At 46.0% G+C, this 25707-nt stretch overlaps 1 long non-coding RNA gene across 1 annotated transcript in view; it reads right to left on the minus strand.

The window, feature by feature from the left end:
- Nucleotides 1-25707, minus strand: part of LOC146833870 (uncharacterized) — a 755352-nt gene that overhangs the window by 403814 nt on the left and 325831 nt on the right. The window contains exon 2 of the long non-coding RNA XR_014960623.1: nt 6924-7020. This is a non-coding gene — a long non-coding RNA (uncharacterized LOC146833870). The remainder of the gene's footprint in view (nt 1-6923; nt 7021-25707) is intronic.

Consider the following 25707-nt stretch of genomic DNA (forward strand, 5'->3'; position numbering starts at 1 on the left):
ATTTGTCAGAAAGCCTCTAAGGCTCTCACCTTGTGATGTGCTGATATGGAGATGCCTGCCCCCTATCCAGGCCCCACTATTGGCAACAGGACTGGCGGGAAAATTGGCAAGCAGAGTAGGGGTGTCCCGCTTAGTCTGGCACACCCCCAGGGTCGCCAGGAGCTGAGGTGAACCCCTCTCTTAGAAATTCTCCATCTTGAATTAAAGAATTAGGCCCAACAAGCTCAGTAACACCCTTAAATTTAGTATTAAAGGGCTCCCCTGCATCTTGTTCCTCAGATTCGATGGACCGATACATTACGATGCATGCGGTCAGAGGCAGCAGTCGTAGGGAACACCAATGCTTTCCGACGGAGTCGGTAACTCACCATAATCCCTTATGAACGGTGTTTCTGCCGGCAGGGTTATGATGTCGGTTTCCGACAGCCATTTCATGTCATCCTTTCCGACATGGTAAGGCTGTCAGAAAGCGACATTGGGGGGGCCCCTAGCAGGGCCTCCATCCTTCCCCGTCCTCCACATTTGGGCCTGGGGGTCACCTATTGTGCCCCCCTAAACATCCCTGCACCATGTGGCAGGCACCAAGAAGTGCCTGCCACACGGTGAAAGGATGTTTACAAACTTCCATTTTTCAATAGGAGCTTGTACTGAGGGCATTCTCAGCCCACCGCACAAGCTCCCATTGACAAATGGAAGTTCCCAACTGCACTATGTGTGGTCACATTCTAACTGGGGTGTCGGAACCGCTGACCTATGGTTGGGTGGTTCCTTCCCCGCAACGGTGTTAGTCGGACTCAAGTTGTAAATAGGCCCTAAATGTTACTGTTTTGGATTGACAATACCAAAGTATTTCCAAGACAATAAAACATTTCTACTGCCTTTTTAAAAGTATTACCTGCCTGTAACTGAGTTAAACTTGGTTCCTAAAATAAAAGTAACTGAAGTAATATTTTTGCAAATCATTGGTCTGGAGTTAGTCATTGAGTGTGTGTTCTGGTCTTGTAAGAGTGCCTACAAAAATACATTCACACTACCCTCTGATAAGCCTAACTGCTCAGCCTAGTTACCACTAAATTGAGAGTAAGGCATTGTCTCCTTTAACCTCTGACACACCTGTGGGGACTCACTGGACCCTGTGCACACTGTGCCTCTTTTTGGTATAGTAGATACAGAGCCAGCTTCCTACAGCCCTGCTTTCCTTACATTTGCAATCTCACTATTTTCTAGGGTTCTACAGTTGCATTAGATTCGTTTTATTGCTGTTCCTAGTTCTCTTACAATAGGGACATTAATACAATTGCCATTCAGATGCAGTTCCTGCAAGTGAGATACCCCTAGTGTTTTCTGGTAATTGTCATTACTGCTAGCGCTACTCTTCCTCGTCACAGTCATTACAAATGAGTATGGTCCCCTTGACCTCAGCCCAGCAAGCATGTAACTTTCTGTTGAATGATCCTCAGTCCATGTGAAGGAATGGTACCTCAGCTAGCACTGGCGTAACGAAAACTGAGGGGGCCTACCTGCAAGGAACGTGAAGGGGCTCCCTCCAGGCTCAATTAAGAGCTCTCCGGCAAGAGTGTTGTGCTGAGGGGGCCCCCTGGGGCATGGCCCCCCCCCCCCGCACCGAAGGGGCTGCGGGGCCTGTGTTACGCCCCTGTCAGCTAGCTAGCATGCCACAGCAGTGGAAGACCTAATTAAGAGACTGTTATATATAGCGGATGCCTTAATGCCCTTTCCTACCAAAGCTGAATTTAGAAATGTTCAGGTTTATGAAAAGGATGAGAGTCATTTCAAATAGAGAGGAGAGTCCTATGAACAGCGAGTGAAAGCAACAGCAACTCTTTGGGAATAGAAGGGGTAGGGAAAAAGGAAAGCAGGACCACTTACTGTGCTGTTGAAGTATAGAGGAACACCTTCAACAAGAGCTCATGGTCAGGACAGAGAACAAACTTGTCATCCAGTCCTTGCAAAAAAGGGGAACATAGCTCGAAACTTACTAACTCATTAAGAAAATGTGACCAGGACGAAGAGAACAACCTTCAGAGTCAACAATTTAAAATCCAGCTAGGACAAAGGAAAAAATGGGTGTCTCAGGGAGGGGAGTAAGCCCAGACCCTAAGAAAAAGTTCTGAGAATCTTAGTTAACAAATGGATCTGCTTGCCTAGAGGTCCAGCAACACCTGAAATAACAGGCCATGTGTGTACTCTATTGATAATGAGCTTCAATCCAAACCTAGATCTGAAGAATCGAAGAATCGACTGAAAGCCACAGTCTAGTGGAGTCAAGGAATGGTCAGTGCACTATTTGTGAAACATACCTCAGTGCTTCGTATGAGACTTCAAGCGGGAGGGCTGCAGAACACTGATTAACCTCCAACCAAGAAGCAAATGAGGACACACCTACTAGAAAAGCTGACATGGAACCAGACACAGCCTCAATACTTGGGTGCATGGATAACGTTTATAGTGGGGAAATGAGGGCCTAAGTGACATTGTTTATCTTTTTCACCCCTTTCTCCCAGTTCTGTGCTCGGAACATTGTTTGCATGTCCACCAATGAATTAGGAAATACAAATCATGTCCAGGATATTTAATTCCCAGAGCCTCACATTATTGGAATGCTGGAGGTTAAACGGGCACTGCGGGAGATGTGTTGAAAGTCCTCCACCAACATGCCTGTGAAAAGTACCTGCAGCCTCAACTGAATTTGGGAAAGCACCCAAGGGTGTAGATTCTTCCCAGTATACTTGCTATGGCGCTTCTCAAGTGTCATATCACCCCCTCCCCCCCCCCGATTCAGAATCAGTCAAGACTGATTCAGAACCCTGCTCAGGACTCTCATCATTGTGCCTGCAATAGTCATCCAGAGGTGGCTGCAGTCTCATCACATCATGCTTTGTAAATTCAACTCTGAGTCTCACTCCCCCTCAGTCCAGGCATGCCTGCTGTGATGACAAGGAGGCAAGGGAATAAAGGACCAAGAAGAGGAATATGAGGTAGAAATATACTTGCACTTTCAAGAGTATTTCTCCAAGATTATGGGGCTCACCACCAAGCCCACAAGTCAAACACTGGCACTGGTATCAAAACAAAACTAAGCACTTGCACAACACCAGCCGTGGGCAACACAGGCTTACACATGCATGAGAACAGGATACTACATATCAGCCAATAAGACTTGACAATGAAGCACAGCCCGATCCATGACCCAAGCTCAAGTAGATAAAATAATCCCATAGCCCATTGAGAACTATAGTAAGCAAGTTCATTCAAAGCCTGTCCACCAAGGTCCCAAAGTGGGTAGGGCCCTCTGCCACTGCCCACCAAAGCAGAGGCCATATCATAAACTCTCTGTGAAATGTCTCACGAAATGTGGCTGCCTAAGTCACAAACCCGGGACTTTGGTGACCGTCTACCACATAGTCAGAAGCCTGAGCCTGCCACTGACCTGCATAGCCCAGGAGATCTTGGTATTGGTCAGAGACAAAAACACAGGTGAATGCTGGGAATGCCAGCTCATTTTTTAACCCAATAGGGTGGGCAGGGCGTACATTTTCAGCATGCATCTGGAGTTCCCTGCCTCAAGTTGGGAGTCTTCTCATAATTAATGATTGGGATTAGGAGGAGGGGCATAGAGATTATTCCATACACTTTGGATGTCTTGCTTTAATCGGAGTCTGGGATGATGAATGGATGAATCAATGTGACCACAGAGGAAAACACACAGCCTTCACATGGCAAAATGGATCATTGGTAACAACCTAAAAAACAACCTCATTTTCATGCATTGAACACTGTGTCTGTGAAACGATAAGTTAACATTCTTAAGGGTCCCAGAGGTAAAAGGACAAGGACAGACTCTGAGTGGAGGGAAAGTCCCAATCCAGATGTTCCTCTAGACGCTAAGCGCCCTACTCTCCTTTGCAGAATAAAATGTCCCTCCATCTTTAACTGTGATAGCTTGAAAGGTGTTCCTCCGCAGTGCCCCATATTAGAGTGGTACTACAGCAATGCCACGCTGACACTATCAGAGAAACTTGTCCTAGAGATCACGAAGGCACTGACAGGGGCAGAGCGTTTGATCATTGGTCTGAAAGTCTTGTTTATTGACTAGTTTCCACTGACTTCATATGCCTACATCCTAAGTAAGGGATAGGTTACTGAGAAGCTAAAGGTAGATAAGGGGTCAACTCTGTTATGTCATTGAGGGTGAAAGGTGAGGGATGCCACTTCTGGTATTTTGGTGAATCCACATCAATGTAGAAAGACTGTGAGAATTTTCGCTTCTGGGCAAATGCCTGGCAGCTCTCAAGGAAGAACAGGGTATTTGGGTCTCTGAACACTCATGTGGTGTAATATATGGTAAAAGAAGGCAAGGCAGCCACCTGAGTTTTGTACCTAACAGGTCCCTCAGGTAAAGCTGGCTAATTTTGCTCCAGTAAGTTAGCCTCACAGAGAGGAAAGGTGTGGAATTTTTGTAGTTGTACTGTAGCACCATGCCTTCATTTCCTTTATAAGGATATTGGAATTTTGCTTCAAGATAAACAATCAAACAATTAATATGATATGGTTTAAATGTTAGCAAGTGAACAATATATGCACCCAGTAGTGATCTGAATACGAATCTAGAGATCCTACTGAAATATTCCAACATTTCTTTTGTGTGCCAGGCAAGCCTTACCATCCCAAGAAAACGCTGAAAACATGGTAGCATAAATTCTTCAACATAATGTCCACCTCACGGTGGCATAAAATGCTTCCGCGTGAGCTGTTAAGAAAATCTGGTCATGCAAGGTCACATGGCCTGCTGTTTTCAGCATCTTTCGTCAATTATGTTTTTTCCATTCAGCTTCTTCTAGGTAGAGCCTCAGTCGTGGACTCTCCCTCACTTTTATTGGCTGAGTCTCCACAAGGACAGTACAGGGTCAACAAATCAAAAGCTCCACAAATCTCTAAGCGCTCTATGGCTTTGAGAGGAGCATGGAGCGCTGTATAAATGATGCAAGACAACACAGAATACTATAAACGATCCCATGCAGACATCAGAGCTGGGCAGCTGTACAACCTCATGCAGCAATACTGCTGTTCAGTTACAAAGAGATCTCAGGTTCAAACCATGGAGTAGAACCAATCGAACATGCCCAGGACTCACACAGCAGTGAAAATAATCTGAAAACCCTTTAGCAAGATAGATCACAAAATGCTTCAGTGCACGTCATACAATACAAACATAGCAGTAAATATTCTGTGGTGCCAAGAAGACAGCTTTATCAATGCATCTCCAAACGCAACAATCTGTCAAATATCAGCTTAAAAAATATTTTGAAATGCAGTCACATTGTCAGAAACATTTAATACATGTTTGGCTCCCAAGCGCCATCTTGGCATTCTCATCAAGCCGTCCCGTTTGCCACAGTCACACATTTGCTGATCTTGCCTTTCCCATCCATTGATCGTCATAAAACACCAGGGATGAGCATAAAGGAAGGTCACTACCAATAAACCAGGGAGAGACAGAATTATGTCAAGAAAGCCAACAATACTACAAAGATGCACGGCTACTATGCCTGGGAGAGATAAACATTTGTAAAGAATGCCCAGAAATGTCCCTGATGGCCACTAGTATGGCGGAGCTAGCCAACATTAACCTGGTTAAACCTAGAATCCTCACAATATGTCACTGCCGGCCACCATTGCTCCGGGGTCAGTCAGCATGGTGCTCAGAATGCCCGCAATATGCCACTTTTGGGTCACCTTAATATCAGGGTTAGCCACTATGTGGTTTTGAATGACAAGAGTCAGGGGCGAAACGCAAGCCCCTGCAGCCCCAGCGGTGCATTGGAGGGCCCAACCCTTCAGGGACCCTTCAAGGGGGCCCCATTTAGCCCAAGACCAATGGATATATGTGAGTTAGGGGAGACTATGGGAATCCTCTTCACATTCTGCAGGGGGGGCCCTATGATTTTCCATTATACCACTGACAAGACTATGTCACGATTGAGCCACCGCAGTGTAAGGGCTAGCGAGGATGTCACTAAAAATACCCAAAACAGTACATGGAGCAGGCTAGGGGTGATGAAGGGAGCAAAGCTGTATGGTAAATGTGGGTCTGTAGAGTGTCTTCCACTGTAGGAAAAGATGGAGCCAGAGGTAGAGCAGGGATGATGGCTTCGCCCACAGCTTCAGGCACAGGTCCACGTCATCTTTATCAAAGCAGGATCAAAATGTTGAGCAGTGGAGTTGAAGGAGTTATTTGGGGATAGAGATGCCACACATGGCTGTGCTGTACCTGAGCTCCACACGTGCACAGTGGGTTGCTCTGTTCCAGGCCTGTGTTAAGACTGAGGAGCGGGCAAGCAGCAGCGACTGGCAGTCTGTTAGTGTACAGTAAATAGCTTAGTGAGCCTCAATGCTGTTTACTGAATGCTTATATACAGGCACAATAATGGTAAGGCTTAGCCCTAATGCCTGGAGAGAGGAGTCACAACTTCTCTACTCCATCCTTTCACCTTCTTCTGGTAATCTTCCCACTGTTCCTTGTCTCTCTGTCTCCATGCCTCTGAAAAATGTCCCTCTATTGTTTATCTATCCACCAACATGCTCAACAACAGCAGAGACAAAGAGAAACCTTTTCACAGGGCCCTATGCATCAGCAAAAAAAATGGCAACATTTTTGCTTAGGGGAAAAACTCTGAAGACCCATTGCAAGAATCTCCCACATGTCAAGCTCATAGCAGGTGGCTGCTACTGTTTGTTGCTTGGAATGCCTTTACGCCCTTGCTTAAGGGATGGCCCTATGTCCCTTCAATAGTGGAAGAAAACTATTGCAGAAGCTGACCTGGCTGTTTGATGCCCGTTCATACCATAACTACAGCCAACATTACCCACTGCCAACAATTCTAAAAAATATTGTAACGACTTACCTGAACTTTTCTTTGTAATGACTTTTCCTTCAGGGAGTTTGTTTGTAAAGGTTTCCTCTCTTCTGAAATAGTTGTCATAGCAGTCCTCTTGGAACAACTTTAAAGAAAAAATATAGAATTAGCAAACTGTGAAAGTTCACACAGGCACACATAAATTAATGTTGCAGAAATCTGATGTGCTCATTTATTTTACATCACAGAACGAGTTAGCAGGTCCCAAATAACCAGGCAACCAAAGTAAACACTGACTGTATCACTTTAAATATACCCACGATAGTATTACCAGCCTTCATGCAATGACAAACAGTATAACTGTTATTTCTGGCAGGATAAGTCTTCTGAGGAACCCTTTACCTCCCTGAAATGTGGCACATACCAATTGGAAGGATTTTTCAGTCAACCCGTGGCTGGTCTGAGAGCATTCCTTCCTACCATACTATCCTTGCCTGAGGATAGGGTTAGACATAACTCCCAAATACTCCATGCCTGGGTGGTGTCAGTGGCAGGGTCAGTCCATCAGAAACCAGCATAGCAAATTCGCAAAACTGTGTTCGCCACCAATTTTAGAAAGATTTTGGAGAACTGTGTTAGGCATACATTTGTATCACACCATCTGCTGGGCACCGATATCCTACACTGCGTGCCAAAGTATCAGCGGTCAGTCATTTTACTGAAAAGCCACTCCCGAGAATCTACAGTTGCTTTGAAAGAAAAGCATTCACAAAGCCAATAGTTCGCGCCTGTGAGACCTATTGGTTTACCAATTACTTTTATCCGTGGCGTACTGTGGATGCTATGCAGCATGGCTAAAAAGAATAAATGGACAAGCTCTATGAGACGGCTGCGGTGTAATTTTGTAGGCGCGTGACTTAAAAGTGAGGTGGCTATTTCTTTTCTTTTTCTTTACAAATCTGAGACAGATTGGCAAATATAAAGCAGCTCCAAACACACGTTTTGGAAATTTGGAGCAAATACACTTTGACAAAAAAAAATGAAACTCATTATGGGGTCATGCAGTCAAATAACGTCAGGAGGATTAGAATGAGGTCGGACACAATTTAGTTTACAAAAATAAAATATGTTTTTTTCAAATTATAACAAAACAAATTGGAAACTCCTGTTATATATGAAGGGCCTGATTTTGATGTCGGTTGGAAAGCCTGTGACCGCAGGTCGAAGGCTTTCTGACCGACATCAACGGTTTCAATTCCGACTGCCTAATTTCAATTTAGGCAGTCGGAATTGAAACTGGGTGGTCAATCTGGCAGGCATCCGATGGGCTCAAGGACCCCATCGACCAGTCGGAACCGGCACGTAATCCCACTACAACGGCATTTCCGTCGTCTGGATAACGATGTCGGTTTCTGTCAGGCTTTCCATGTCGGGCTTTCCGACACGGAAAGCCTGTCGGAAAGTGACTTTCGGGGTCCATAGCAGGGCCCCCTTCTCCCTGAGTCCTCCGGTTGGGGGCCAGTTGGGGCCCAAATGGGCAACTATGGTGCCCCCTTTTTAATCCCTGCCACGCTGTGCAGGGATTAACAGAATCTCCTATTTCTCCATTGGAGCTTGTGCTACGGCCGGTTTACGGCTGCAGCACAAGCTCCCACAGAGAAATTAGAGTATGCAACCGTACCATGTGCGGTCGCATTGTAATACTGCGGCCGGTCGGTCCTGAATTCGCGATGATGTCGGTCGGATATCATAATCAAGGTTTAAATATTTATATATTTTTCTTACCATATCATTGCAAAAATAAGGAAATATTTTCAATAAACAATATAAGAAATGACAATTCTCGTAAATAAAATTAATCTGTAAACAAGTATTCCTTAAAATGCACTTTTCTTTAACTGAGGGAGCAGGAGGGCCACCAAGTTGTGCAGTATGTGCCGATCTTTTTGGACATTCTAACGCAGGTTGAAATGATGCAGAACTACTAGTAGGTGGAAGGCAATGGCTGCTTGAAGAACTAGGTGGAAGGCCCATTTGTGCAGTGGTAGGTGGTCACCAAAACAGGAGTTGGCCAATTTTCTAAACATACTCAGTTCATGTTGCACCAATGGAAGGCTAAACAAGAATGGTGTCCTTTGTTGTCTGTTCAAGATTTTTTGTTCTGGGAGTGTGAGAGATTTATGCATATGGAGTGCCTGGGAGTATTGTTTGAGTTATATATATAGTGATTGGTGAGTGGGGTGAATTCATGTCATATTATTGCATATTGTATTTTTGTGATTTTTTTATTTATTATAGTACTGTTTGTGAATCTTTGTATCACTTTTAAGTACTGTATCAATGAGAAAGTCTATGCTGAATTAAAAATAAGAAAAATTGTTAAAAAATAAACTATGTAAAATGAAACAAATCTGCAAATGAATTTGTTTGGGATCTTTCACATGGGATTAAGTCCATTGATGAATGTAGATAGGTTAAGCAGGAAGCGTCATTGTTGATTACAGGTGGTCTCAATAGTCTTTGATGAAATGTATGTTGTTAAGCAAGGATAACTGTCCCCTCCTAAACATGATGGTGAAATATTAGATTTCTTGGGGCAGGCGAAGGATGTATCTCCTATTCACCCTTTGTTCTTGCATATCGATCTGACACTATCTTTGCACATACTACATATCACATCTGCGTGCAATGTCAAACAGAGGATATCACATCTGTATGCCATGTCAAACAGAAGATCGATGTTCTTGTGGCTGAACTCTCACTAGCTGCCCTATTGATTCCCCAGCTTGTTGCAGATGTGGCCCCATGTTTTGCCAGCATTTATAAAGCCTCTTGACAGTGCCTACAGGGTTTCAGTTAATGCCAACTTTCAGGTGACACTGGCCAAATGTGACAGGAGAGGTCTCCTGTGGGTCTCTTGTGCTGTGAAGCGTCGGTAGAGACAGAGAGCTAAAGAATCAAGCATTGACATAGCCAATAGGTCTCGGCTTTGAGACCTTATAAGTATTTAGCCATGCAGCACATTATCCTGGGTGCTACAACATCTACTGTTCTTTAACATGGAAGCTTTGACACTACTAGGTGCATTACAGCACTGTATTGAGAAGTACTTATTTCAAGTGTTATAGGTTTTTGTTTCAGTTCTAGTGACTGTGAATTGTATTTCCTACCAAAAACAATTGAATATATAAATTCCCAGACTTGAGACATTTGTTGCTTGTTTTAATATAAAACATTTAACAGTGCAGAGCAAATGGCGCTTTAAACAAGGATTTAATTCATTATAAAGAACTGTCATTAAAACAGTTTACAATGTATGGACCAGTCTCACGTTTGGCACTTTATTACCAAGTGGAGAAAGACGAAAACAAGCAGTAAGCGGGAGAGGTTTGGTGCACAAACAGGCACACTTAAGCGTCCGACATTTGATCTCGGTCTTTGCCTGCACAGCCGATGTGACGAGATAAGAGGAAGAGATGAGCAGGAAACAAAAAAAAACAAACCAAGGCAATCAAGGGAAACTGTTTGTTTGTAAACTAAAGATTCTGTGTCTGTGTGTAAACTATAAATGCCAACAACTTGGCGTGTTTTGTTAGAAAGCCAAAAAAGCGGGGACAGAGGCACGTCGCGACCTAAGATGCCCGCCTATCTGCAGAGCTCCGCATTGCACCAGAGATCGGCGATGTAATTCTGGCTTTATAAATGGGATTTTCGGCTTTCGGTTGGCATTTTTGAAAATCGGAATACCTACTCCTCAAGGGGATGCCTTCAGCATACTATTCCTGCCTTGATGAGCTGTTTTATCACAGGTGACTCTTTTCTCTCATTTAGCGGCCGCCGTTTTGTGTTTCAAAAGGATACATTTTACACCTCAAAGGCACCTTAATCTCTTCAGAAATGCTGTTTTTTTGCAGTTTTCATGTCTTTTCTCTCATTTTTTCCTGTTACTGAATGATATTTTACCTGCTGGGAGAAACATTAATCCATACAGTTCCTGCTTCTCGTGTGCTGCTTCACGCTAATTAATTATTGTTCGTCACGCAAGTCATTTTTGACAGCTGGTTGTGTTGGTTCATGGGCAGGAGTAAAAACGTACTAAAGTGTACCAAAGGCCATTCTCCCATCAGACCAACCTCTTGCTCTACACGGAGTCATTCCTTGCACTCATCTGAGGAAATGGAGCAGTAAGTGTCTTCTCGCTCTACGACTTTGCCTACCATTGCACCTAAAGCACAACTACCCTCTACCACCAATAAAAGAGTTAAGCAGGACCCCCCGTCTCCTCCTAAGTCTATGTCTCCTGTTTCTTTGGACATTGTTTTGGAGGAGATACGTGCACTAAGACCATTTATTGAAGATACTAATTTCCGCTTACAAACCTTGGATAACAAATGGTCAGACATGGATTCTCGGTTCTCTTCAATGGAGCAGCAGATCAGTGAGGTACAGGACTCATCAGCAAGAATTACTCACCTGGAAAAAGAGGTGATACAACTGAGGAAATCATCTGAGGACCTTGAAAGCAGGAATCAAGGCAACAACCTTCACTTATATGGCCTTCCTGAAGGCCTTGAAGGCGACGACCCTGTTTCTTTCTTCACCTCTTTTCTTCCACAACTTCTGGACCTACCTACAATGACCAAACTGAACATTCAACGCTCCTTGCAGACCTCGAGGAGTAATTTCCCAATTTCTGGAATTCACTGACCTTTTAAAAGTTTTGAATGCAGCTAAACTTAAAAAACAGCTCTCCTGGTTTGGTTCAAAGTTGTTTATCTCTAAGGATGTTTCATCATCCACTGCGAAACGAAGAAAGGAATTCCTAGACCTTCTCCCTGCTCTTTGTTCTCTTGGTACACGTTATGGCTTATTCCACCCTTGCCTATTTAAAGTCACCTACTTGAACAAAACCTCTTCTTTTAGGACACAGTGGATCTCAGAAAATTCATTCATTTACATTCTACGTCCTCAATGGAAATTGCTGGACCTTCCTTTCATATTTGAATTTTCATAATCTTATGTTGCATCTGATTTTTCTGTTTGCTCAAAAGCATATTGCCTTGATTAATTAACTTTCCATTCCCTATAGTTGTTTGTACAGGTTTCGTGGAGTCCAATGTATACCCGTCCTTTGTTCCTGCTCCTTTTTATGGTTTAAATCTGTTTATTGATTTCAAACAAGCATAAGAAACAAGGCTCTGAGCTCCATAAGAGCAGTATATCTGGGCAACAAGGTTGCCGAACATAGCTTTACCAGAGGTTATGAGCGAGGAGCGGCCTGTGAAATAAGAAGGAAAGGGAACATGGGAAAACATACTAACATCCAACAAATCCCTCCCTCTCCCCCCCACCCCCCCTCGTCCACTTTGCACAAAAAGGGTAGGAAAAAGAAAAAAAAAAGAAAGGAAAAGGGGGTAAGACCGCATTGAAAGATCAACGCCGTCTTTTGCGGCCCTTCTGGGTAGTTCTCTGTGGAATCTGTGTATCTGGAAGGCGGAGTAATCGAAGATATCGGGGGCAGGTCAACTCGCGGAATTCGGACACCAACAAAGTTAGAAGGGGGCCTCCATAAATCTGGGAATTCAGACCCTCTACCGGCTAGTGTGAGGGTTAATTTCTCCATGCCTAGTACCTGCCAGAGTTTCTGAAGCCAACCAGAGTGCGTTGGGAGCTGAGCAGAGCACCAGTGTATCAGAATGTTTTGTGTCGCTGCGCCTAAAGCAATAGCAATCAGCCGGCCCCTCCGAGATTTAAGCGGATATGTCAGTGGGTTGGGTAAACCCAGGAGGACATAAGCGGGAAAACATGGGAGTTGCGTCTCAAAGTGGAGGTCTATCTCGTCGAGGATTTGGGACCAATATGGTTGTAGACAAGAACAACTCCAGAGAATGTGTTCTAGGGTACTCACCACCCCGCACCCTCTCCAGCATAAAGCGCTCTGGCGGGAGTCGAAGTGATGCAAGCGCTCTGGCGTGTAGTACCAGTAAGTGGCAATCTTGGTGAAGGTCTCCGTGAGTCCCATGTGATACGCCGAGTGCCGCGCCCTATGGTAAATGCCTTCCCATTCTTTGTGACTTAGAGATCTGCCTAAATCTCTTTCCCAGCGAGCTCGGCCTGCGTTATAGGTGTGTGTATTGGTAGCTAAAAGCATTTTATAGAGGTCCAAAATAATTTTCTTATCAGACGTGCGCGTCACCAGCCATTTTTCGTAGGGGGTCAGAAGGCGCTGCGCCTGGGGTCTGATTTGCGGGTGAAGTGCCCAGTGTCTGATTTGTAGATAAGGCAAGCGCTCTATTTCTGGAAGGCCATAGAATTTCTTGAGCTGCGGAAATGTAATTATGCCATCTAAATCAAAAAGGTGACCCAGGGATCTGCAGGAGGAGGAACGCCAGGCGCGGAAGGTCCGGGCATCCACACCGGGGTGGAACTCTGGGTTATCAAATAGTGGTGTGAGAGGTGACGGGAAGGTGGTCAGTTGATGAATAGTGTTAGTGCGGTCCCAGGATTCCAGAACTGTACCTGTGATGTATGAAGCATATAGATTGGGTGGTCTATGTTGTTTACGAAGAAAGGGGATACCTTGTAGCGGCCTGGCCGCTACCGCCTGGTCCTGAAACAGCCAGTGTTTCTCCGACTCCGGTTGATGCCATTCCACTGAGTATCGAAGCTGAGAAGCGTGGAAGTAAAGCTGCAGGTCAGGCACCCCCACCCCGCCCTTTTCCGGCGTAAGAACTGCCACAGCGTGTCGGAATCGGGGTTTGCGACCATGCCAAATAAAGCGCGCTATATCCGCCTGGGTCTGCTGGATCCAACCCAAGGGTGGACGAAGAGGAAGGGTCTGAAAGAGATATAAAATCTGCGGGAGGACAGTCATTTTGGTGGCTGCGATCCTACCCAGCCAGGAAATTGTGCAATTTTTCCATCTATTTAATTCTTTACGTATATGGGAGCGAAGATTAGAGTAGTTAACTTCAGCAGTGGCCTGGATCGTGGGGGCTAGATGGATTCCTAAATAAGGGACCGAAGCAGGGGCCCAGCTCATGGGGTGCTCCTCCTGAATGTGATCAAGAGTGTGCGAGGAAAGTGAAATGTTAAGCGCTATGGATTTGTCCAAATTGATTTTAAAGCCCGACCCTCGCGCAAAGCTATGTAGTTCAATAAAGAGAGCGCGGAGAGTCGTTATAGGATCTGACAGGGAGAGCAAGATATCATCTGCATAGAGACTAATAGTGTGAACGTCTCCCCCAAATTTAATCCCGGTGATAAGGGGATGTCGTCGAATTCGGAGAGCCAAAGGCTCCATGTAAAGCGCAAAGAGGAGGGGTGACAGGGGGCACCCCTGCCTAGTGCCCCTCCTTATGGGAAAGCGGGAGGAGGTATACCCATTGGCCCGAACTGTCGCCATAGGGAAACGATAGCAGTTTAGAATCCTAGTGCGCAGCTTCTCCCCCACCCGCACTCGTCAGGACCATCTCCAGGTAAGGCCAGTGCACTCTGTCGAAGGCCTTCTCCGCGTCAATGGCCAGGAGCATGTATTCCCCTTGGGTACGGGATGCCTTTTCAATCAGGTGCAAAATGCGCTTAGTATTATCGCTCGTTTGCCTCTGTGGAATAAAACCCGCTTGGTCCGGTTCAACCAGTTGAGCCATATATGGTGCTAAGCGGGTCGCTATAATGCTAGTGTATAGTTTGATATCTATGTTCAACAGGGATATGGGCCTATAGGCACTGCAGGCTGTCTTGTCCTTCCCAGGTTTGGGTATGACAACTATCGCGGCCTCCAACATTTCTTCCGGGATAGCTCCTATGTGGTCGAAGGCATTGAACAAACCTGTTAGGAGTGGGGCCACTTGGCTGCAAAACGTCTTGTAAAAGGCGGCCGTGTAGCCGTCAGGGCCAGGCGATTTACCCAGCTTCAGGCGTGAGATTGCGGCGATGACCTCCTCTGTCTGGATAGCCCTATCTAGATGGTCCGTTTGTGCTTGGGTTAAAGAGGGCATATGAGCTGTAGCTAAGTAGTCGGCACTACTCTGGGCCTCCGGTGACTCACTCGTGTAAAGGTCGGCATAGTAGTCTCGGAATGTTTCTGCTATGGCCGCATCGTCAGATACCAACTCACCCCCCGGTATCCGGATTGCGTGAACCCCCTGCTTCTGCCTAGCCTCTCGCAGTTTGTTCGCCAAAAGGCGGCCGCATCTGTCCCCTCCTGTGTAGTATGAGTGACGTAGCCTAAGGGCCGCGAATTCGGCCCTGTCTTGGTCTAAGGCTGCGAGTTGCTTTCTTTCTATGCAAAGCTGGCGCCAGGCCCGGGAAGCGCCAGTTCTCTGGTGCAGCTGTTCGAGTTCCGAAACTCGCTGAGTAAGTTCCGCTCGTTTGCGGCTTCGCTCTCGATTTTGGGCCGAAGATATATCTATGAATTCCCCCCTCATGACTGCCTTCAGTGCCATCCACTGTGTCGCTAGAGACGTGTCCGGGTTAGCGTTAAAGGTAAGGAAGTTCGCGATGGCTTTCTGGAGCTGGTCGATAGTAGTGGGGTGATGTAGCAATGTGTCGCGCAGGCGCCAGTGTCGGAGAGGCTGCAAGGATGGTGGAAGCTGGAAAGTAGCTAAGACCGGGGAGTGATCTGAGAGGGAGGCCGTTAAAATTTCGGTGCTCAATGCATGGGCCTGAAATGCTGAGGAGCTAAGGAAATAATCCAAGCGTGCGTATGTTTTGTGTGCCCCGGAGTGGAAGGTGTAACTGCGACTGGTCGGATGAAAATGGCGCCATAGATCCGACAACCCTAAATCACAGAGATGGGCCCGCCCCGTAACTGTGAGAACACCCGCTTGGCTGGATCTCTGGCATGAACGATCTAAGGTGTTATCAAAGACAATATTGAGGTCACCGCCTAGCAACAGGCGGCGATTCGAGGCTGCGACGGCCTCATTGAGTGCATTGAGGAGGAATTTAATCTGCCCTTCATTAGGTGCGTATATGGACCCAACCACGAAGGTCACCCCTCCCTAATCTGCCCTTAATTTCCACCCCTTTTTGTAAAACCCTGCCAGTAAAGGATCGGGAGACCAGTATAGCTACCCCAGCTGATTTGGAGGTGGTAGAGGAGAACAGTTGTGTAGGAAAGGCCCGAGATTTCAATCTATGATGGTCCTTAGTAAGAAGGTGGGTCTCCTGTAGGAGGCATATGTCAGCCTTCGAGTGCTCTAAGTAGTGAAGGACGGCTCTGCGTTTGATGGGGTTATTCAACCCTCGCACATTTAGTGTGAGGACTTTAAGAGAGGTGTGTGGCATCAGAGGTCCAGGAGTAGTGCAGTGCAGTATGCGATGTAGACTGCTAACTATATTAAACAAAGGGGGTTGACAACCCAGTCCTACGCATCTATTGTCTGGTAGCTTCCAAGGGGCAACAAAATAAGGTGGACGAGGGAACCCATACCCAAAAGAAACCCCAAAAAACCCTTTCAAGATAAATGCGCCAGCGAAAAAACACACACTGGCAAAAACAAATAAAAAAGTCAATTTCCATAACAATTGTCCGTCTCCCAGTCATAACTAGGAGAGCGTCAAGGTGGGGACTGTAGTGTGACCAGTAGGGGAGTCTCGGCCCCCCTGCCGCCCACCTAGGCTCCCGGGTCAGTTGCAAAAGGATACGAGCATCAGCCGCTCACTCGGCACTGGGGTTCGCCTCGGCCAGAGCGCTCGTCGTGGAGGCTAGCGCTTCCCGCTGGCTCTTTGCTATGTCCAATTTGTTCGGTTTCCAGACACGTCGGCGCCCACCTCGGCGCTGCCACCCCGATGGAGAGGGCTCAGGCCCAGAGTCAGTGCTTTGGCGGTCGTCGTCCCCATTAGGCAGCGCCAGGCCCAGTAGGCGACAGGAGTCAGAAAGTGAGCGTAGTTGAAGGAGCTTGCCATTGAATCGAAAGATGAGGCGGAATGGATGACCCCATGAGTACGGTATACCCTGCTGCCAGAGGTGTTCAGTCACAGGGCGGAATTGACGACGGCACTGCAGGGTGATCAGAGCCAAATCCTGGTAGAGTACCGGAGAATGCCCCTGGTAAGAGATAGGGTGGAGGGTTCTTGCTTTTGCGAGGATCGCCTCTTTGGTTTTTAAATCTTGGACGCACACAAGAATGTCTGCTGGGGGGGCGTTGGGTGCCCGAGGAGGGCCAACTCTATGCGTCCTGTCCAAGACAATCTCAGCGCCATCCGGAGCCGCGAGGATATGGCGGAACAGGCCCGTGGAGAATGCAAAGAGGTCCTTGGTGTCGTCCGATGCCTTCACTCCCCGAATGCGGATGTTATGCCTGCGTGACCTGTTTTCCAAGTCTTCTAGGTGGGTTTGGACATCTAGGTGCTGATCCTGTAAACGGATTATCTCCTGCTGGAGCGTGTTCATTTCCGTCGCTGTAGTGTCGCTCTTGTCTTCCAATGTCGCCACGCGTTCTCCCACTTCGTCGACATCCTTACGGATCTTCTTTATTTCCGCTGTGAGATCCGCCTTCACCGTCTGCAGGTCAGCTCTGAGGGTTTGGAAGAGGGATTCCAAGAATGCTTTGGTTATCGGTTCCTCCCCAGTGCTGGGAGATGGCTGCCGAGCTGCCATTTTGGGGGACGCGACTGCAAGAGTGGGGACGGAGTGAGTGCGTCCAAAAATGTCCTTCGACGGCTTCTGTTTTCTCGCCCTGGATGAGGGCATAGTTCTAGGATCCCCAGTAAAAGACCACCACCAGGAGACGCGTGTCAGCTCCGCCGCCCAGTACAAAAGGCGCCAGGATCTTGACTCTACTAGGGCAGCGTCGAGTTCATGGACCGCATGTTAACCGTCTCCCAGTGTGGCCAGGCAGGTCAGCACTGAATGCCCAGGAGGAGTGTGGGCGAAGGTGTCATGTACCCGACCAGGGTCCACTCCCCCGGGCTACAGATCCGTGAGTACCAGAGGGCCGATGCCAATCCACCACGCACCCCCTATCCTGCCGGCGTGTCTGCTGGCTCCACCGCTATTCCCGGTCGTCCGGTCCAGCTAGGTGCAGGCCCAATCGCCCTCCAGTGAGGTGGTCGTCTGCTAAACTGCTCCCAGTAAGGTCGCAACAGGGCGAGGGCTTCCGAATCTCCCAGTAGGCGCTAGGGCCCTCACCGGGTCCCTAGCCCCCCGGGCTGACGTGCCGCTGGTGTGCTGCAGTCCCGACTCATCAGGCTCAACCGGCTGACGCGGCAGTCCGCCCCCAATGTCCGTGTCGCGCCTCTGGCTCCCTCTCTCCGCCTCGCCCTGATCAAGGACGGCGGGGACGAGGACCACACCGCCCCCCCATGCACCCAGCGAGCCGCCCCGGGAGCAGGCAGCCTCGGCCCCATGGGGCCGGCCGCGGGCACACGAAGATGGGGGCCGGTCACTGAATCAGGGCCCACGCAACGAGGCGCTCCTCACCATTGACTGTCCCAGGGATCGCTCCGGTGCCACCGCAGATCACTTCCCCCAGGGCCGACACCAGCCGCAGCACTCACCGTCCGCGTCGGCAGCCTCCAGCGCAGATCGGTCGACTCCGGCACAGGAGTGGGGCAAACTCCGCCCGGCACCAACCAGTCCCAGGACCCAGGCCGCCCAGGAACGCCAGGCGGGCTTCAGGAGTCACGCCACCATTCGGCTCCGGAGTCACGCCGCCACTCGGCTCCGCGATCATGCCGCCATTAGGGTCCACTCCGCCTCCATGATCCGGGCCCCCACGGCCTCCAAGGCAGTAAGGGTCGGCCCGCGAGTGGAACGGCGGGCAACCCACTCAGCACCCTGTCGCTGGCGAGAGGCCGGTGTGAAAGGAGCTGGCCTCGGCGGTCCCGGTCTGGGCCGCCGCCTTGTTGAAGCATCGGCTATGCGCCAGTAGGGGGAGGCCTGGTCGCCTCTTGGCCCGTCCGCTCCAAGCCACTGGTAATCGACGGCGACCGCCAACCTCTGCCGCAGCCAAGGACAGAGGGTCACCGAGGCAACTTTCCCCCAGCCCCAGCAGAGGCTTGTAGGTCCCGCAGAAGCTTTAGGTGCTCATTCCGGCGGGCGGCGGGCAGGAGCTCCGAAGGACAGAACCTAGCTCGCCGCCATCTTGGCCACACCCCCCTGCTCCTTTTTATGTTACTATGGTGTCCTGGTGTGGTGCGTTGCCTCCCTTGCTGGGAGTGCTGTCTTCACTTGCCCGATGCCACTCCTCATTTATTCTCTCGTTCCCCTGTGAAGGTATGCATCACAGTTGTCAGTTTTCTGACATGTACTGTCTACTCTTCCTTCTTCTTTACTTTCCCCTCTCCTTTTTCCTTTTTAGTGACGTTTCCCCTTTTTTTCTCTTGACGATATTGCAATTTTTTCTTATTCTATTTTTCTCCTTCATTATCTTTCCATTTTCTATTTTTCGTATCCTATGGTTCTATCTCTAACTTTCTTCTTCATTATTACTTTGCACACTAATTTTCTTATGCTCCTTTGCTATTGTTAATTTTATTATTGTACATATAATGTTATTCTCTTTCATTCAGAGTTGTTACATGGAATGTAAAGGGTTATAATAATCCTATAAAGAGGCAGAGAATTCTCTCCCATTGGGCCTCCTATAATCCTGATTTAGTTTTACTACAAGAAACTCATTTGTCTGAGGCTGAAGCTCTTAAGCTCAAACGTAATTGGGTTGGCTCAGTATTGGTCTCTTCTACAAATACAAAAAAGAACGGTGTTGTTGAAATGCTCTGTTGTTATGCAAGACATAGATACCGATGGTAGTTGGATTTTGGGAAAATTAGTTATTAAAACATCCCTTTAACTGTATTCAATGTTCATGGCCCAACCCAACCAGACTACACCTTTTGGCCTACTATTACAGATAAGTGTATTCAATATAAGGATATATTTTTTATACTTGGAGGCGATTGCAACCAAGTCATGGACCCCTTTATCGACCGCAAATCCCAGGTGAGTTTTATTCACCATAAAACTCACAAACAATTCTACAGCACTATCATGCAGACTCATCTTGTGGATGCCTGGAGACTATGTAACCCATATCAGTCAGAATTTTGCTTTTTATCCCCTCCACATGGTTCCCTAACTCGATTAGATTACATCTTCCTCTCCAAACCCTTGACTCAGAATCTCATTTTTTCTTCGATCAAACCCATTTTGATCTTGGACCATGCTCCAGTGGTTGTTGATTTTGATTTGCTCCCCTCCTAGTCCAAATCCTCCAGGTGGAGATTTAATAACTCTCTTTTACAAGACCCAGTGGTTTCCTCTTCATTCACTTCTTTTGCTGAATAATTTTTTTCTATTAATGAAACTTCTTCTGTTTCTCTTGTCTTGGTATGGGATAGTTTCAAATCCACTGCTCAGGGCTTCATCATTGATTTTGTATCCAGGACAAAGAAGCAAACCCTTAATCAACATAAAGCTTTATTATCCTCCATCAAACATTTAGAACATCAATTCTATACTTCTACATCAGATTCCACTTTACAGAAACTTATCCATGCAAAGATGGACTTAAATAAAATTTCTACTGACAATGCCTCCTTTACTTTGCTTCGTAGTAGTACCAGATATTATGGTGGACGAAATAAAGTTGGTTCACTCCTGGCAAATTATTTCAAATCTAGAAAAGAGAAAGTGCTAATTGATTCTATTCAGTCAGCGGAAGGAAAGTATCTTTTTAAGGATCAGGACATTCTAGACGAATTTGCAAAGTTCTATAGAAATGTATATACTCCAGAATCATCTCCATCTGACTCTTTTATCAATAATTATCTTAGCAATATTCCTCCTCCTCCTTCTACGGATCTTGATATTTTACTTCTTTAGACACAGACCTTTCACTTCAGAAAAGTTCTACTTCTCTGAACACTTTTGAGAAAAATAAATCTCCTGGCTCTGATGGTTTTTCGGTAGAATTTTATCTCCATTTTTCAGATTTGTTGCTCCCAAAAATCTTCAAACTTTTTCAATACTTTTGTACTACTGGTACGGCTAGTGGTACCTTCTTGGAGGCCTCTATTTGTCTTATTCATAAAGACGGCAAGGATCCCAAATTTTGCAAGAATTATCGTCCTATTTCCTTGATAAATGTTGATTATAAAATGTTTGCCGAATTACTAGCATTACGGCTTGAATCTTTCCTACCGCCTTTAATGGGTTTAGAACAGTGTGGTTTTGTCAAAGGCAGATTAACCTTCGATAATTCTCAATTATTTTTTAATGTCTTGAATAAGGTGTCTACTCTACCCTATCCTCTAGCGGCGATTTCTATTGATGAAGAAAAAGCCTTTGATAGGGTGGACTGGTCTTTTCTGTTTAAAACACACCGATGGCATGCTTTTGGCCCTAAATGTATTGCTATTATCTCTTTACTTTACTCAACACCCACTGCCTCCACCATCGTTAAAGGTCAAGTTTCACAATGCTTTTCACTTCATCGAGGTGTTAGACAGGATTGCCCCTTTTCTCCTCTTTTAATCATTTTATCTCTTGAACCTTTTCTATCTCGTATCCGCCATAATTCCTCTGTTTCCGGATTCCTTTACGGCAATCGCCACTTGAAGCTTTCAGCTTATGCAGACGATATATTACTTTTTATCTCGAACCCAGAATCCTCTATTCCCTCGTTACTACAAGAACTCTCAGATTTTTCAGCGGTATCAGGTTATAAAATCAACTCTGACAAGACGGAGGTTCTACCAATTACCACATTTTGCCTTACGCAACACTTTAATTCAACTGCTTTTCATTGGAACAGTTCTAAAATTAAATATCTTGGTATTTGGCTTACCAACTCCATTTTGGATTCGATCAAAATAAATATGAGAGTAGCTCTTGATTGCATCTCCAAACTTCTTTCTTCTTGGAATCTTCTTTTCCTTTCCTGGTGGGGTCGCTTGGATTCTATCAAGATGATGATCACTCCAATCTTACTATATTTCTTCTCAATGATTCCAGTCCACATTCCCTTCACCTATTTTTAAAAAAATGGACTAGAATTTCTTTATCTCATCTTGAAAAACCAAGACCTGTCGGTGGTGTAAATTTTCCAGACTTTCGGTTATGCCACAAGGCTTTCTGCCTGAAACAAGTATCTTATTATTTTTTTACGGATACTTCTCCCTTTACACCTCTATAGGTTTCTATTGAACGCTGTCTATTTGCCCCTTTCTCGACCAAAAAGATTCTCACTTTTACTTCCAAGAATATTCTCACATCTTTTCCACTGTTTAAACACACTTGCTCGCTGTTAAGACCTCACTACCAACCAAAAATAATATCCAGAAATGCTTTTCTACATTCTCCTCTTTGGTATAAGCGTCTCATTACCATTAATAACAGACCTCTGTTTTGGTCTTCATGGAGGACTAAAGGTAATATATGGGTTAAAGACTTGTTTGACGGCATATCTCCTTGTTCTTTTCCTCAATTTCAAGCTACCTTTAATTGTCCTCACTCGTTTTTATACAAATTCTCGATACTTATGGAAGCGATTCTGAGTACTTTCTATTCCCTTCCTTTCTGAAGATTCCTTGGCTTCACAAGCTCAGCTTCTTAAAATCATGTTGTTACTTCCAAAAGCTTCCTTAATTTACAAATTCTTCTACTCCATTGATCCAGAGCGTTCTAAGACTAAGATGGAAGTCGCTTGGGAGACAGATTTGGAATGTCAGTGGAGCACCGATACATGGAACAAGATCTGGGGTAGATCATTAAGAATTTCGAGATCTACATCCACCACTCAATCTATGTTTTTTCTATATCATGTATTGTATTTCACTCCCATATCTATAGCTAATTTTGCACACACTAATAATAAGAATTGTTGGTCCTGTGATTATCCCCTGGCCGACCTATCACATCTCCTATTTTCATGCACCTCAGTAGCTTCTTTTTGGCTACAAATTTGGTCTCACCTTTCAACTATTTTTAAGATACATATTCCTATGTCAAATGTTCTTCTCTTTATGGGAAGCTTATCGGAATCCCTAAACTTATTATCTCATGAAAAAGGGTTGTTGGATCTAATTTTAGCCTTAGCATTTCAACAGATTACAATAAACTCAAAGTGTTCAAACCAACTCTCAACTAAGTCCTGGTGGAATCCTGTATGCCAGTATCATAGATTGTATATTGCGTTTGCCTCCCATTGCAATCCACATGTAAACAGAGATGTATTTTGGTTGCCGTTAACTATTTATTTGAATAAGATTTCAATTACTAAAGTTTCCGGTAATCGTTCTGAAAATGTTCAACCTCTATAATTTCTTCTTCTTTGTCCTCTTTACTCTTTTTAACATTTGGTAGAGTACTACACAGATGTAAATTTGTTAATCATACCCTTCTTGTTTTACAGAGTGTCATTGGTATTTGATTATTACTCGCAAAGTATATATTTTCTTTCCCCTTCCTTCTCTCTCCCCCCTTCCCCATTCCTATATAATTCCTAAAATGTAAACACCTTTCTACTATGTTTTATTGCCTAGTTCTACTTTGTATGTTGGCTACCACCTAAGTTGCTATATTTAGGCCTATGTTGTATAAACACTATAGGTTCAATAAAGCTTATTAAACTTAAAAAAAAAAAGAAAGCCAAAAAACGCTCAATATTTCCAACACAGAAGCCAAGGGAATCGAGGGAAACGGTGTGTTTGTAAACTAAGCATGCTGTTAGCTGGGCGTGTTGTATTCGGAAAGTCAAAAAACACAACATTCCTAAGTGAAGAGTTGAGGCAATAGTAACAATTAGTGCTGCAAAAATAAAGAATGGTCAGCAGAAAAAAACAGAGTGGAAGGGGGTATAGGAAGACAGTCGAATCGCTGTTTGTGGTGAATCTGCAACAGCGGTTAGGCGCTATAGACAGTAGTGTTTATATAAAGGAGGAGTGCATGCAATGCTGCCGCTCGGAACGGGGGAAGCTCCAGTAGATGATGTGGTGCTGCACAGGCTCGGGGACGCGGCTGAATCTCACCTCCACCCTCTCGAAGGCCCAGCTCTTGGCCATGTGCTTCACCGCATAATTCAAAAACAACAGTTGATGGACAGAATGCAGAACAATGTCATACATTCACCCCAGTACAGAGATCTGGGCCTAAATCCATCGTTCTTTTGCTCACCATGCCGTTCCAGTTTGAACCCAGCCATATGCAAATCAGTCTTGACCCTGTGCCTCATGGGAACAGTCGAGCCAAAACTGCCAAGCCAGGTCCTCCCTGGACTGGAAACAAGCATCCTAAGGCCGGTTTCGGGGTTTCACCCCTCTTCAGCCAGGATAGCTTGATTCCAGTGCCGTGGAGAGCACGGGACCCACGTCTGGGCATACCCTTCCCACTCGGGGTGGCAAATGCAAAAACAACAGTTGATGGACAGAATGCAGAACAATGTCATACATTTACTGCAGTACAGAGATCTGGGCCTAAATCCATCGTTTTTTTGCTCACCATGTTGTTCCAGTTTGAACCCAGCCATATGCAAATCAGTCTTGACCCTGTGCCTCATGGGAACAGTCCAGCCCGAACTGCCGATCCAGGTCCTCCCTGGACTGGAAACAAGCATCCTAGGACCGGTTTTGGGGTTTCACCCCTCTTCAGCCAGGATAGCTTGATTCCAGTGGCTTGGAGAGCACGGGACCCACGTCTTGGCATACCCTTCCCACTCGGGGTGACAAATGCAAAAACAAATGTTGATGGACAGAATGCAGAACAATGTCATACATTCACCCCAGTACAGAGATCTGGGCCTAAATACATCGTTTTTTTGCTCACCATGCCATTCCAGTTTGAACCCAGCCATATGCAAATCAGTCTTGACCCTGTGCCTCATGGGAACAGTCCAGCCCGAACTGCCAAGCCAGGTCCTCCCTGGACTGGAAACAAGCATCCTAGGACCGGTTTTGGGGTTTCACCCCTCTTCAGCCAGGATAGCTTGATTCCAGTGGCGTGGAGAGCACGGGACCCACGTCTGGGCATACCCTTCCCACTCGGGGTGACAAATGCAAAAACAACAGTTGATGGACAGAATGCAGAACAATGTCATACATTCACCCCAGTACAGAGATCTGGGCCTAAATCCATCGTTTTTATAATTCAGCAGAGAATCAGACAGGCAACGATGAACAAGAGCCGGCTGGAGTAGTGCGGATAGACGCTGAGTATTGCCGCAAGCAGAGGCACTTGACGGGGGCAACAGCAGCTCGACCGTGGCGAGTCCAGGACACAACTGAAGATGATGGGATTGCCTAAAGCTAGAAAAGTGGCCAAAAATGACATAATTAAACAAAAGGAGTGGAGTCCAAAGTTCTGGATCATACTTAAAAGCTTAAAAGGAACCTTGATGGGCTTGAAGCTTTTCCTGAGGCTGAGCTAACGATAGCTTTTCAAACTTCTCCTATTCTTATTGAGCTGCAAAAAATCTTCAAATCCTCACAGTTAGGAACAATATCTAATGGAGCCACCGGGTTGCTACCCCAAACTCTGCAATAAATATTTTTGAAAATTGAGAGACCCAGTCTTGCTCTAAAATAAGATACTCAATAGCAGAAGAAGTCTTAACAGCGAAAAAAAGGTGGTTAACTATCTCCTAAAAGGCCTTCTTATCTTTAAGGGAGGCAGATAGGTCCAGATCTTCCCATGCCTTTGTTCTTATTTCTTGCTTTCTTTTTCAAGCACAACAAAATAATTTCGCCTTGCTGCTCTCACCACCCCAACATCAAGGGGAATTTTATTAGTTATGTCTTTAAGAAGTTTAAGAGCCTAGGTACAATCTTTATTAAACCATGAAACTACAGGGTGCGCCCCAGAAGATTTGATCTCTGTTAACAGCCCCAA

Source organism: Triturus cristatus, chromosome 4_2 (assembly GCF_964204655.1).
Source record: "Triturus cristatus chromosome 4_2, aTriCri1.1, whole genome shotgun sequence".
Classification (NCBI taxonomy): Eukaryota; Metazoa; Chordata; class Amphibia; order Caudata; family Salamandridae; genus Triturus; species Triturus cristatus.